This window comes from Salmo trutta, chromosome 5 (genome assembly GCF_901001165.1).
Source record: "Salmo trutta chromosome 5, fSalTru1.1, whole genome shotgun sequence".
Taxonomy (NCBI): domain Eukaryota; kingdom Metazoa; phylum Chordata; class Actinopteri; order Salmoniformes; family Salmonidae; genus Salmo; species Salmo trutta.
In genome coordinates, this window is record NC_042961.1 from 13578361 (window position 1) to 13594529 (window position 16169).

The window sequence follows — 16169 nt, forward strand, 5'->3', positions numbered from 1 at the left end:
CTTGAAGCTCAAGCATCGTTTTCGTGACATTGTCAGCTAACCAATCTATAAAGCAAGATGTGTGTGTGTGAACTTGTTGATCACACAACTCTCTGAGGAAGTGCGTACTTTAATTTTAGTGTCAATATAGACAATGACAAAACAACACTAGTCATGGTTGTCATGAAGTGTCCCTGTGTGATTTTAACGAAGAAATGAGCCCCTCTGTCACTCACAATGGCAAACAGAAAATCTATGTTACCCGCTGTGTTTGTTTCTAGAGACACCAATATCCCAATGTGGTGTTATTGAAAGTGTGTGGTGCGTGTGCCTACAGGGCAGAGGCAAACCATGCCAGGGAGAAAGGGAGATAAAGGGAGTCACTTCAATTTCCTTCCAGTCTAGTATTCTCTACAGTGCACCATATTCTCTACCATCGATCTCTGCATAGGACACCCTTTAAGAGGGTGCTCACTTTAACCTCTCTCCAAGTGACAGCTTTTAAGAATATGTGAATATTAATCTAATTCTGCTGAAGCATTCAAGAAACTGTGCACTTGAACTTCTCTTTTTTGAAGTTACAGATTAGACTGGTAGGAGGTTGATTAGCTGAGAAGTGAATGAAAACTGGTTGGAAGCACTTAGACTGTTGGTGACTGATTGACAAGAAATCCGACAGGTGATCAAGGTTCTCCCATCCCCACTTATTCTGTATTTCTGACTATTCTGTGCAATACTATCAGATTCGATTGATTATCTCTACTTTGAGGCCAGGGTAAAGAAAAAATATCCATGCGCAGATATAGATTCCAATGTTAAATTAGAGCGACCACACAACTTCAGGGGACTAATAAAATGTAAGGAGAGGTCATATGAGTGGAGAGCTGGAACCTTGGATGTAATCATTAGGCCAAATGGGAGTTTCTAGTTCCGTTTGTTTCCGTTTAAGAAACGTTTTGCAACAGAATAGGCATAATGAATACGCCCATGCTGTGGCACGCAAACCCTAAACTGAAGAGCTATCCCAGCAACCCCTGCTCTTTATGCCCTAGAGCTACAGCTTCCGCTATCAAAATCAAAGTCACTTAATTACAGTCCCACACTAGCTTTACCAGCTAGAGCTAATTAACATCTAGTGAGTTTTGGAGATGTGGGTAAGGAAAGTGTTGGCCTTGATTCCGACAGTTAACTTTTCAGCAAATCTCACTAGACCCTGGAGAGTAATGATAATTCTATCTATAGTGCTTGTTTGATCAACTACAAATACATTTTTACTCTCTTTATTATGCATTAATTACATGTCAAGTAAGATCTTACCTTAATGAAACATTTACAGTATTAATTATGTGCATGGCAAGCCTGTGATTTGTCCATTAATGAGGTATCAGTTTTAATCTAAAGGAAATGTATTGAAATATTTTATATTTTTCTGTTTTTATCCCTCTCATCTTTGCTCCATGAAGCAACATTTGCCAATTCATACAAGGGCTTCTAAATACCTAAGCTGTGACACAGCACAAAGGCACAGAGGAACTTTTTACATTTGACTTGCATTGTTTGAGGAGTTTTCTGCCTCACTTCCACAATGTAGGCTACCGTGCCTCTCTTAAAGGGAAATGCTCTCTTCCTCAAGGCGATACTTTCAAATATTCACAAACGCTGCAGGCGAGACGGCGTGTTTTGAAAGTGAAAAAAAGGGATGTGAGAGAGACGATGGCAGCAGAACACGGTCATAATCAGATCCCCAGACGCTAGCCTTCATTCTAAAAATCCCTTATTTTGGACTCCATTTTGCTGATTTATTCAAACACCGCTCATGTGTTTCCATACAAATTTCAATGAGTCAGTGCAAAGGATAGATGTTACCATTCCTTTGCTGCAGGACATGCTGATCATACTTGCTGTGGACTGGCTGGGCACTGAGAAACATGTGCTACTCTATAGAAAAATCTGTATGATTCATGTTCAAAGTGAATGTATAATGCAAACTGATGAACACTATAATTGCAATGTGACATCTTCAAAGAGATGTAAATGGCCTGCATCAGCGAACAATTATCAATTATCAGATAGCATATTGAGCAGTAAGACTGGTAGGCTAAGCAGTGGTGTCAATAATGGGATTTTAAGGAGGGGTTGGGTTAAATGCAGAAGACACATTTCAGTTGAATGCATTCAGTTGTCTAACTGACTAGGTCTCCCCCTTTCCCTTTATATTCTAAAAGCTGATCCAGTGAATGAATGCAGTCCAACATTCATTTGTAACAGTGCTGCATTGTTTATAAAAATATACATTTACTCGATTATTGCTGTGGGAAAAACACGTATACCGGGTATTACAATGTAAAACACAGAAGGGACATGAACCTGGTATTACAATGTAAAACACGGAAGGGACATGAACCTGGTATTACAATGTAAAACACAGAAGGGACATGAACCTGGTATTACAATGTAAAACACGGAAGGGACATGAACCTGGTATTACAATGTAAAACACAGAAGGGACATGAACCTGGTATTACAATGTAAAACACAGAAGGGACATGAACCTGGTATTACAATGTAAAACACAGAAGGGACATGAACCTGGTATTACAATGTAAAACACAGAAGGGACATGAACCTGGTATTACAATGTAAAACACAGAAGGGACATGAACCTGGTATTACAATGTAAAACACAGAAGGGACATGAACCTGGTATTACAATGTTACATTATATAACTTCATGCTGTTACTGTACATCAATATGTTGTTTCTCAAAAAGACTACCCATTTTGATTCAATGTTGATTTGCAGAGAAAAAAGTGTTTGCAAGGTGAAAAAAGAATATAGAGTCATAATTTCACAGGTGCCTCCAAGGCAACATAATTGAATTTCCTACTCCCAGCAAGCTATTCACTCTAATCAGGAGTTCAGACAGGTCTGAGAGAGGTGAGAAAATCTGTGTGTAATCATAACCTTGACCTAGCCTCCGACTGAAGATTGTAAACACACAAGCCTGAGGGATAGAATGCTTTTGGAAATATAAAGAGAGCTCCTTAACCTCTTTTTCAAGTTTGAGTTTGTTATTATTAATTAATTAACACAATCCATGTTTGAGATGTTATTAATGTTTGATATAATTCACACTTAGCTTTTCTGGCTAATCTTTTATCTCAAATTTTAATATTCATTATTCGAGAGACTTTGACTTGAGTGGAATAATTCATCCACGTACAGAATTCAGACATGAAATCAATTGGAGCTGCTTCACTACTGTGTGTGTGTGTGTGGTGTGTGTGAGAGGTGTGTGTGTGTGTGTGTGTGTGTGTGTGTGTGTGTGTGTGTGTGTGTTTCAGACAGCAATAAAGGGAGAGACAGGTACATACAAAAAATGTCACCAAGCTTGGAAGATATTTCTTGTGTCCTTTCTCTCCTCCCCACCTAGTGACTACTGTATGTTCAGACAGAGAGATCACTCGATATTGATGAAATCCTGCTGGCATATAACAAATACATTACAAGAACCAGCCTTTGAGGACAGGCTTATTTGTATGATTTTACGACTTGCATCTTTATGGATGAAAATATATAAGAGTCTGTCATTAGTTTGTCTTAGCTGGTCTGCTTGATGAATTCTACACATATACTCTGTATCCAAATAGACCCATTAAAGAGTTGGGAAAGAAAGTCTTTGCAAGCAGTATTACTGACAATCTATCCTGGGATTAAAATACCTTCATCAGGGTATCCATTGGGCCTTGTCAATGATGATTAAATGGTTTGTATTGGGTAGCTTTATTACTCAGTATCAATGCATTGATCATTTGTTGCCTTAGCTTTGAAGTTGTCCATATCACTTGTAAGCACAATTTTCTTCCTAAACTGTACAATTCTCTGTATCTTGCAAATTTCAAAGGGATGTTTTGCAGCGTTTTTATTTACCTCAGGCTTATTGGTCTGTTAAAATGCATCTTCCAGAACAAATTTTCAAACACCAACTCACTTGGCCTGTTTATTTATTTATTTTATTTCACCTTTATTTAACCAGGTAGGCAAGTTGAGAACAAGTTCTAATTTACAATTGCGACCAAAGCAGTTCGACACATACAACAACACAGAGTTACACATGGAGTAAAACAAACATACAGTCAATAATACAGTAGAAAAATAAGTCTATATACAATGTGAGCAAATGAGGTGAGATAAGGGAGGTAAAGGCAAAAAAGGCCATGGTGGCAAAGTAAATACAATATAGTAAGTAAAACACTGGAATTGTAGATTTGTAGAGGAAGAAAGTGCAAAGTAGAAATAGAAATAATGGGGTGCAAAGGAGCAAAATCAATAAATAAATAAATACAGTGGGGAAGTGGTAGTTGTTTGGGCTAAATTATAGATGGGCTATGTACAGGTGCAGTGATCTGTGAGCTGCTCTGACAGCTGGTGCTTAAAGCTAGTGAGGGAAATAAGTGTTTCCAGTTTCAGAGATTTTTGTAGTTCGTTCCAGTCATTGGCAGCAGAGAACTGGAAGGAGAGACGGCCAAAGGAAGAATTGGCTTTGGGGGTGACCAGAGAGATATACCTGCTGGAGCGCGTGCTACAGGTGGGTGCTGCTATGGTGACCAGCGAGCTGAGATAAGGGGGGACTTTACCTAGCAGGGTCTTGTAGATGACCTGGAGCCAGTGAGTTTGGCGACGAGTATGAAGCGAGGGCCAGCCAACGAGAGCGTACAGGTCGCAGTGGTGGGTAGTATATGTAAGGCTCATGAAGAAAACCTTGCTGCAATTACCGGGTGAATGTCAGCACTGTCAAACGCTGACTGGTGCATCAAATTATTTCTTCCGTCAGATTAAAGACAACAAATAGAGAGACACAAAACCCTGAACACAGGATCACGGCCTAAACTATCAGTTGTTTCTCAGTTGGCCTCAAATTAGGAGGACTGTGTCAGTACTTGAGAGATCAAAAAACCTCGCGGATGGTTTGAAGTGTGACTGAGATAGCAAATCATCATTTCAGGAGCAAAACGAAGAACGCAACATAACGTGCTCCCTACACGTTTATGGAGATCAATAGCACTTCACTATAAAGCCGTCTTAGGATGCAGCCTGGTTGCTAATGATGGTAGTGAAGGTGATCCTAAGGGGGCCTGTTGCCACTGATTTATCAACACCTACAGCGTCAAAGATTTATCACTCGCTCACCACAGGCCAGACTGTACAGCAGGGAACACCGGCTAATTGCCCAAAGTATACATACAGTGACTAGAGGACCTATGAAAGATTAATGAGAGGTGCTCCAAGAACAAGGGGCTGTTGAGATGACTGGGAATAAAAATCACAAACACTCCTAAACATACAGTACACTCACCCACACATAGGACATATTATGCTATCAGGCCCACGAATACAACACACACACACACTCATCTTTGAGTAATAGCCCATATCGTTGAGAAGCTTCACCTATACATGGGAAGGTATAATCATGTCAGGAGTATTATGATATTAAAATAACATTACGGCAGTGAGAACCGATGATGTATAAACCCTGGATTGCTGATGCTATGTATTGGTCATTGAGAGGCTTTAAAGCCAACTGGGTACCATATTGGCACTCCCTAGTAGGAGCAGTCCTCCATAGGAATGAATGGAATTCTACAGTAATTACATTTAATTTCAAGGACAAAGTTCCATGTATTTAAGCATTTTTTTGTTATATTGGGGACAGTAACATAAGTAATAAAAAATAGATATACTTTAAGGAATAAATACCAGTCAAAAGTTTTGGACACACCTACTCATTCAAGGTTTTTTCTTTATTTTGACTATTTTCTACTTTTGTAGAATAGTAGTGAAGACATCAAAACTATGAAATAACACACATTGTAACGCTTTTGGTTTGGAGACGTAGCGGAGTCAGGCGCAGGACACAGGTTGAGTTCAAAACAGTCTTGTTTACTCAAAAAACAAAGTCAAAATCTCCAACAGCAAAATAACAGGGTGAGAAGAAACACCTCCAACAACCACTGACAAAGAACAATCACGGACAAAACAGAAATGGACGCCAGAGGGTTAAATAGGGAACAATAGGGGAATTGAAAACAGGTGTGTATAATTAAGACAAAACAAAACGAACAAGGAAACATGGATTGGTGGCGACTAGTAAGCCGGTGACGTCGACCGCCGCCCGAACAAGGAGAGGGGCCGATTTCGGCGGAAGTCGTGACACACGTGGAATCACGTAGTAACCAAAACAGTGTTAAACAAATCAAAATATATTTTATATTTGAGATTCTTCAAAGTAGTCATCCTTTGCCTCGATGACAGCTTTGCACACTCTTGGCACTCTCAACCAGCTTCACCTGGAATGCTTTTCCAAAAGTCTTGAAGGAGTTCCCACATATGCTGAGCACTTGTTGGCTGCTTTTCCTTCACTCTGCAGTCCAACTCATCCCAAACCATCTCAATTGGGTTGAAGTCGGATGATTGTGGATGCCAGGCAAGTCTCTTCTTCTTATTGGTGTCCTTTAGTAGTGGTTTCTCTGCAGCAATTCGACCACGAAGGCCTGATTCACGCAGTCTCCTCTGAACAGTTGATGTTGAGATGTGTCTGTTACTTGAACTCTGAAGCATTTATTTGGGCTGCAATTTCTGAGTTTGGTAACTCTAATGAACGTATCCCCTGCAGCAGAGGTAACTCTGGGTCTTCCTTTCCTGTGGCAGTCCTCATGAGAGCCAGTTTCATCATAGCGCTTGATGGTTTTTGCGACTGCACTACAATTTCAAAGTTCTTGAAAATTTCCGCATTGGCTGACCTTCATGTCTTAAAGTAACGATGGTGATGGACTGTCATTTGTCTTTGCTTATTTGAGCTGTTACCATAATATGGTCTTTTACCAAATAGGGCTGTCTTCTGTATACCACCCCTACCTTGTCACAAGACAATTGATTGGCCCAAACGCATTAAGAAGGAAAGAAATTCCACAAATGTACTTTTACAAGGCACACCTGTTAATGGAAATGCATTCCAGGTGACTACCTCATAAACCTGGTTGAGAGAATGCCAAGAGTGTGCAAAGCTGTCATCAAGGCAAAGGGTGTCACGTGTGCTCCCTCTCCGGCCTCTAGGTCAACAGGCTGCTCGTTAAGGTGCACACCTGTCACCATCATTATGCGCATTAGCGCAAAATGAAACTCACCTGGACTCCATCACCTCCTTGATTACCTGCCCTATATATGTCACACTCCCTTTGGTTTCTTCCCCAGTCGTCATTGTTTCTGTTTCAGTTTCAGGTCTGTGCGTTGTTCGTGTTTCGTGATGTCGAGTCCAGGGGTCAGGACCGGGTCCAGGTCCAGGTCTCAGCCGGCTCATCAGGCTCTCTCTCCTCAGTCGGTTCATCAGATTTCTGTGCCTCAGAGGAGGCGACCAGTCCGCTCCTGATCCCCTGGATCGTCCCTGTGGTTGGCGTCCTGCGGGCTGGAGACGAACACGCCGGGGAGGGGGTACTGTCACATGGGTGTGCTCTCTCTTCGGTGCTCTAGGTGAACTTGCTTCCCGACTCTCAGAGCACATCGTTACAAAGGTGTTTTGTTTAATACTTTTTTGGTTACTATATGATTCCATATGTGTTATTTCATAGTTTTGATGTCAGCACTATTATTCTACAATGTAGAAAATAGTACAATATTAAGAAAAACCCTTGAATGAGTAGGTGTGTCCAAACTCTTGACTGGTACTGTATATATATTTGTTTATGTTTAGCTCACATAATATACTTTAAAAGTATGCATTAAGGTGGCTAAAATGAATGTAGACATTAATAAATGCATTTCCATATTTTTTCCAAGGTGGATGCAAGGTGGTTTCATGTCATACTCAGCGACGATTTGAACTGTTTCATTTCTGCAACTTCCTTTGTGCTTTCTCGTCCTTGACTTGTCATTAGATCATAGACAACACATATTTCAGATATTTGCTCAAAAACTATTTTATTTCAAATAGAACACCACTGCCTTGAGAAGTCATAATATTACTGTTTGCCTGTTTCGTTCCTATTTGTTACCTCATGATTGAGTCTCCAAGCCCATATTTCCCCAGCTGGCAGTGTTATTGCTGTCATTACAGACTAATGTTTGTTGGTGTAGAGTTGGAGCACTCTCAGTAGGTAGCCCTGCGGGGCAGAGGGGGCCAGGTGGGTGTTGAACAAAAAGTGAGGGATGGGGGCATGAAATATACTTTCAACTTATGTCTGTAGCTCTCTTGAGCAGCCAATCATAAAGACGTACACCTCCACTTCAATAGAGGTATTGTGGCTCCAACAACATAATTGCAACATTTATAGAATGAAAATAATTAAAGTGGTGTGAAATCAATCTTCATAATAGACTTGAATGACTAACAAAGAAAAATACAGCCAGCCCAAAATGAAAAGAAAGCTAAGGTAATGGGAAGGGAAAAAGGCAACACATGGAACCTCATTCACTTCATTGGGAAGGTCCTTCATCATGGTCAGAGCAACACAGTTCAATGACTGAGAACCTTCCGTTTAAAGTTCTGCCTCTCATCAAAAAATTGTTCCTTTACTTTAGTGTCAGTTTTTTTAAGTGCCACGTATTTATTAATATTTTATTGCCCAATTTATCAATAAGTAGCAAAATATTGTGTTGACGTAAAAAAAAACCCATCAAGGATCTTGAGTGTGTCACACAAGATCCTCCCCTTATCTCCTGCATCTCCTAGATGCTTTTCCTCTTCTTCATATGACACAACAGAGGGACTCCCCTTCCTGCTCTGATCTACCGTGTCATAGACACCCTTCTGATCGCTCTCCCACCTGTCCCTCAGTTGGTGGGATTAGGCTAGATTGATGTTGCCGGTAGCGTATTTGTCAGAAATTGATAAACGTGGCCAGCCCCACTGACGGCCGCTTTATCATCTCATTGGAGCTTCCTCTTTGCTGGATTGATTGAATTCCACTTCCTCCCAACAGGAGAGCATTGAAGCACAGCTGCAGAAGGTGTGGCATTCTAGCCTCTGGGCTCCACTGAGCTCCATACTTAGAGAGCTTTGCCTACACTTAGGTCCCTATAAAAATCCATGATGTGGAGAACGCGGATGGAATCACGGAATCAACAATAAAAACGGAATTCAACAGTATTCAAAAATGTACATAGAATTTAGTAGGAAATCAACTAAATGTATTGAATTTATTAGAAAAATAATGAATATGCCCAAGATTATCATAAGACATGAACACAATTCATCAGTGAATCATATTTTCCTTCAACTTTCTGAAGAGGCAAACCCTGACTGAGATATTTGAGATAAAAATGGCTGTATTGGACCTTTAACTATAAAGTAGTAGAATGATATCATGATTATTTGCATCAATCCAGTGACAATTTTTTTAAGCAAACTCTGCAATAACATGTGTGCTATAGAAACACCATGACCAAACAAGTCTCTTGCTGGCATGCACTTGAATTAAAGGGTATCTACACCCCGAAATCGAATATTCTTTTATTTTTCCCAGACATCAAAAGTGGTCTCCTGATGTAGTTGTAAGCATTGTTGTTGGTCTATTAAAAAAAAGTGTGATTTTGAAAGCGAAAAACAAAAAACAGAGACAAATCTGATACCTGGAAAAACAAAACTGAGAAAATGTTTAAAATATTTTATAGGGCCCTATACTGTACACTCCACCACAGAAATTAGCTAAACGTATGGCCCTCACACATGAGGATTTGAGGGGTGAAAAGTCACTTAAATCTCACTGGAATAATTGATTGATTTCCTTTTACTCTTGTGACTTTTCCAAATCATTGGTTGTGCCATTCGTTTTTTACTGTTAATGTTACGACTGTGGAAAAGTTTGTAATGACCTGTCAGTCAAACACAGTCTGAAGTGGGCTCAATGGAATAAAATGTTTTTCGTTGCATCTATAAGAATGGCAACTCTTGGTCTTGGATTTAATGCATTGTCTCAACACTTGTATCACCAAAAAAATGAAGAAAGATAACTTTATTTTGGTGGATGTTCATTGTTTGTGCAATTGAAAACAGTAATCATTTAATATAGTTGAAAAGCAACTTCCAAAAATGAAAACTTGGATTATAGTGACATGTCTGATCTCACAAACAATGTAAAGTATGTAGAGATGTGAGATCTTAATTTGATCAGTATTGTCACAGCAAAATAACCCTGCAGCAACAGGATTTTAATGTTTTGTCCATTCACAATTTTCTGCCGATGTAATGTTGCTTGATCGGTGGTTAGGCTATTAGCTAGCCAAAATTAGGCTACATGAAGTGTAATACTTTATATAATAGTGTGTAAGTGCAGGTTTTCAGTGAATTCATGTCAATTCTGTGGTGCAGGAAAATTCTAGAGCAAGGCTTGTTGATCGGGTGGGTATCCTTCTCTTGACACACTTGTTGAATTACGAAAGAGAACGTGAGAACAGTAATTCGTAAATATTGCTGCGAACAGCAATGAATGGTGTTCACAGTATGACAGAAAGGACACAAGATCAGTTGGATAACAAAGCAAACACTCTATCATGCAGGAACTGTCTTCCTTTATGTGCAATCATGAGTCTAAAAACATCTGGAGTGAATCTGACTTAAGGGTCATTAGAAGAAGATGATTTTGAGCATTAGCGTTAGAAATGCAAAGAATTAGTTTTTAATACAGAGTTCAGTGTGTCAAATCTGAGGGCCTGTCCGGGCCTCTGGCAGTCTCTATGGTGGTGCCACAGGGTTCAATTCTTGGGCTGACTCTCTTCTCTGTTTACATCAATGATGTCGCTCTTGCTGCTGGTGAGTCTCTGATCCACCTCTACGCAGACGACACCATTCTGTATACTTCTGGCCCTTCTTTGGACACTCTGTTAACAACCCTCCAGACGAGATTCAATGCCACACAACTCTCCTTCCGTGGCCTCCAACTGCTCTTAAATACTAGTAAAACTAAATGCATACTCTTCAACCGATCGCTGCCTGCACCTGCCCGCCTGTCCAGCATCACTACTCTGGACGGTTCTGACTTAGAATATGTGGACAACTACAAATATCTAGGTGTCTGGTTAGACTATAAACTCTCCTTCCAGACTCACATAAAACATCTCCAATCCAAAGTTAAATCTAGAATTGGCTTCCTATTTTGCAACAAAGCATCCTTCACTCATGCTGCCAAACATACCCTCGTAAAACTGACCATCTTACCGATCTTCGACTTCGGCGATGTCATTAACAAAATAGCCTCCAACACCCTACTCATCAAATTGGATGCAGTCTATCACAGTGCCATCCGTTTTGTCACCAAAGCCCCATATACTACCCACCACTGCGACCTGTACGCTCTCGTTGGCTGGCCCTCGCTTCATACTCATCGCCAAACCCACTGGCTCCAGGTCATCTACAAGACCCTGCTAGGCAAAGTCCCGCCTTATCTCAGCTCGCTGGTCACCATAGCTGCACCCACCCGTAGCACGCGTTCCAGCAGGTATATCTCACTTGTTACCCCCAAAGCCAATTCCTCCTTTGGCCGCCTCTCCTTCCAGTTCTCTGCTGCCTGGAACGAACTACAAAAATCTCTAAAACTGGAAACACTTATTTCCCTCACTAGCTTTAAGCACCAGCAGTCAGAGCACTTCACAGATCACTGCACCTGTACATAGCCCATCTATAAATAGCCCAAACAACTACCGCTTCCCCTAATGTATTTATTTTGCTCCTTTGCACCCCAGTATTTCTACTTTGCACACTCATCTACTTTCAAATCTACCATTCCATTGTTTTAATTGCTATATTGAATTTACTTCACCACCATGGCCTATTTATTGCCTTTACCTCCCTTATCTCACCTCATTTGCTCACATTGTATATAGACTTATTTTTCTACTGTATTATTGACTGTATGTTTGTTTTACTCCATGTGTAACTCTGTTGTTATGTGTGTCAAACTGCTTTGCTTTATCTTGGCCAGGTCGCAGTTGTAAATGAAAACTTGTTCTCAACTTGCCTACCTGGTTAAATAAAGGTGAAATAAAAAAATACATAAAAAAATAAATAGTTTTCTTGTTTTTTGAAATACCAACACCAAATTCAGTGTGGTTCATCTTAGGGATGCCCATGATATGTTTCAAGTTAATACACCACTTTGGAATGGATTTATAGTGGTTTAAATGGACACCCTGTTTTTTTTTTTTTACCAATTCCTTAGCTTTTCTCAAACTAAGCTAAGACATGCACTATGGGTCTACATTCCAAATTTGGTGTAATTTGGTCCTATGGTTCATGACAAGAAGATTTCTGAAGTATTGTATTTTAGCATATTAGCATATGTGCTAATATGCAACTACTGGTATAGTGTGGCCATCTTTGAATGGATCAATGTTATTTTCTCAAACTCTTTAGGGACTATTGTGATGAGTCCAAAAATATACGTTTTATGTGCTATAATTCAGTCGATATCTATTGGATCTTAACTTCAAGTTTAGAGTATCTTCATCCATTGTCACACTGTTGCATCTATCAGAATTGTATTTTTAATCTTTTAACAATTTTGACGACCATTGCTAGGATGGGATGCTGGCTGCTTCAGTGAATGGCCTAGCTATTGATAATGCCTCTCAAGCACAGCGGAGATGGACGGCTCAGCTTAGTTTTAAGAGGAATAGCTGCCTTAAAAGTGTGTGTATCCTTAAAACTGGGTAGGGAGAGATTAGTGCAGTACACACCAATCACTGTATACCTGCCCGGAAAATCTTAGATGTCATATACAGTGCCTTCAGAAAGTATTCATACCACATTACTTATTCCACATTTGTTGTTTTACAGCCTGAATAAAAAAATGATTAGATCTATTTTGTCTGACCTATATACACACAATACCCCATAATGACAAATGGAAAACATGTGCTTAGAAATTTTACCAAATGTATTAAATTAATTACAGAAATATGTCATTTACATAATTATTCAGTCTCCTTTTCAATGACACTCTAAATTGAGCTCAGTTGCATCCAATTTCCTTTGATCATCCTTGAGATTGTAGGGTGCCTTCTTTCGGATGGGATGTTAAACGGGTGTCCTGACTCTCTGAGGTCATTAAAGATCCCATAGCACTTATCGTAAGAGTAGGGGTGTTAACCCTGGTGTCCTGGGTAAATTCCCAATCTGGCCCTCATACCATCACGGCCACCTAATCATCCCCAGCTTACAATTGGCTCATTCATCCCCCTCCTCTCCCCTGAAACTATTCCCCAGGTCGTTGCTGTAAATGAGAATGTGTTCTCAGTCAACTTACCTGGTAAAATAACTTTAAAATAAATAAAAAATAATAAAGATTGTTTAGATTTAGAAAGAAACACACCTGTCTATATACTGTATGGTCCCACAGTTGACAGTGCATGTCAGAGCAGAAACTACACCATGAAGTCCAAGGAAGTGTCAGTAGATCTCAGAGATATAATTGTGATGAGGCATATATCTGGGGGAGGGTATAAAACAATTTCTAGATTGTTAAACATTTCCAAGAGCACAGTGGTCTCCATCATTGGGAAATGGAAAAAATATGGAACTATCCAGACTCTGACTAGACCCCTCTGACATAACTACAGAGTTCCTTGGCTGAGATGGGAGATCCTGCCAGAAGAACAACAAAAATGTAACTTTATGGTCTGAATGCAAAGCATTTTATCTGGAGAAAACCAGACACAGCTCATTACCCGTCTCACACCATCTCTACCATAAAACATGGTGGTGGCAGCATCATGCTATGGGGATGCTTTTCAGTGGCAGGGACTGGGAGACGGTAAGGATAGCGGGAACAATGAATGGAACCAATTAGATGCAAATACTTGATGAGAACGACAGACTGGGGGCGAAGATTTACATTCCAACAGGACAATGACCCCATGCATACAGTCAAAGCAACGCTGCAATGGCTTCAAAACAAAAATGTGGAAGTCCTTGAGTGTCCCAGCCAAAGCCCAGACTTGACTCCCATTGAAAATCTGTGGAAAGACTTGAAGATTGCTGTTCACCGCCGCTCCCCATCTAACTTAACAGAGCTTGAGAAAATCTGCAAACAAGAATGGGAGAAAATCCCCAAATCCATATGTGCAAAACTGATGCAGACATGCCCAAGACAAATCAATGCTGTAATCGCTGCCAAAGGTGGTTCTACAAAGTATTGATTCAGGGGTGTGAATACTTTAAATTAGATATTTCTGTATTTCATTTTCAATAAATTTGCTAAAAATTCTAAAAAACATGTTTTCACTTTGTCATTATTGGGTGCTGTGTGTAGATGGGTAAGAACAAAATCCATTTCATCCATTTTGAATTCAGGCTTTAACACAACAAAATGTGGAATTAGTCAAGGGGTATGAATACTTTCTGAAGGCACGGTATCTCTACTCCTCCAAAACCTAATAGTCCTTTATTCGGAGACACGCTCCTGGTCACCTCTCTTTCAGAGCACTTAAACAAACAGACACACACAAAGCTCCCCTCTCTCCCATTCTGTGGTGCTCCACTGAAATGTTTTCTGTTGATAGACAGGCACAATCTTAGACTGTGTTCTTTCCTCTCCACATCTGTCATTGACCTTCCTATTGGACACGTGAAACATAACATTTCACAGCGATGAATGGGAAGTGATGAAACAGAAATTATGGAGCAGTGCTAGGTTTTGGAACACAACAACAAAACATTTTTAAGGTATCTTCATCCATTGTCCAACTGTTGTATTTATCAGAATTTTTTTTTTTTTAACCTTTTAACAATTTCTATGATTGTTGCTACAGGAATAGGGATGGGAGGTTAGCTGCTTTATTGAATGGCCTAGCTATTGATAATGCCTCTCAAGCACGATGGAGAAGGAAGTCACAGCTTAGCTTCAAGAGGAACAGCTGTCTTAAAAGTGTGTGTACTCCTAAAACTGGGAAGGGAGAGATTAACTCGGTACACACCAATCACTGTATACCTGCCCAGAAAATCTCTGATGTCATACTGTAGCACTGTTCTCCTCCTACAAAACCTAATAGAGTTGTCCTTTATTTAAAGACATGCTCCTGGTCAATGCTGTTTCAGAGCACTTAAACAGACACGAACGCACACACACACACACACGCACACACACACACAGGGCGCACACACACACACTGCTCCACTCATTTTCTGTGGTGCTCCACTGAAAATGGATTCTGTTGATAGACAGGCACAATCTTAGAATGTGTTCTTTCCCCTTCACATCTGTCATTGACCTTCTTATTGGACATTTCATAGCGATGAATGAGAGGCGTTGAAAGAGATATGATGGTGCAGTGTTGGGGAATAGCTGTGATATTCTACATACAGAATCATTATGATGCAACATTATTAGTCATGCAGAGACCTCCCTCAACTCTGGGATGATAACTGAGTTCTGGACTTCCTGACGGGCCGCCCCCAGGTGGTGAAGGTAGGAAATAACATCTCCACTCCGCTGATCCTCAACACTGTGGCCCCACAAGGGTGTGTTCTCAGCCTTCTCCTGTACTCCCTGTTCACCCACGACTGTGTGGCCATGCACGCCTCCAACTCAATCATCAAGTTTGCAGACGATTACCAACAACGACGAGACCGCCTACAGGAAGGAGGTGAGGGCACTCGGAGTGTGGTGTCAGGAAAATAACCTCTCACTCAATGTCAGCAAAACAAAAGAGATGATCGTGGACTTCAGGAAACAGCAAAGGGAGCAGCCCCCTATCCACATTGATGGGACAGCAGTGGAGAAGGTGGAAAGTTCCTCGGTGTAAATATCACGGACAAACAGAAATGGTCCACCAACACAGACAGTGTGGTGTCGAAGGCACAACAGCGCCTCTTCAACCTCAGGAGGCTGAAAAAATGTGGCTTGTCAACAAAAACCCTCGCTAACTTTTACAGGTGCACAATTGAGAGCATCCTGTCGGGCTGTATCACCGCCTCGTACGGCAACTGCACCGCCCACAACCGCAAGAGGGTGGTGCGGTCTGCACAACGCATCCCCGGGGGCAAACTACCTGCCCTCCAGGACACCTACAACACCCGATGTCACAGAATGGCAAAAAAGATTAACAAGGACAATAACCACCTGAGCCACTGCCTGTTTACCCCGCTTCCATCCAGAAGGCGAGGTCATTACAGGTGCGGCTGCCTCTCTGTAGACTTG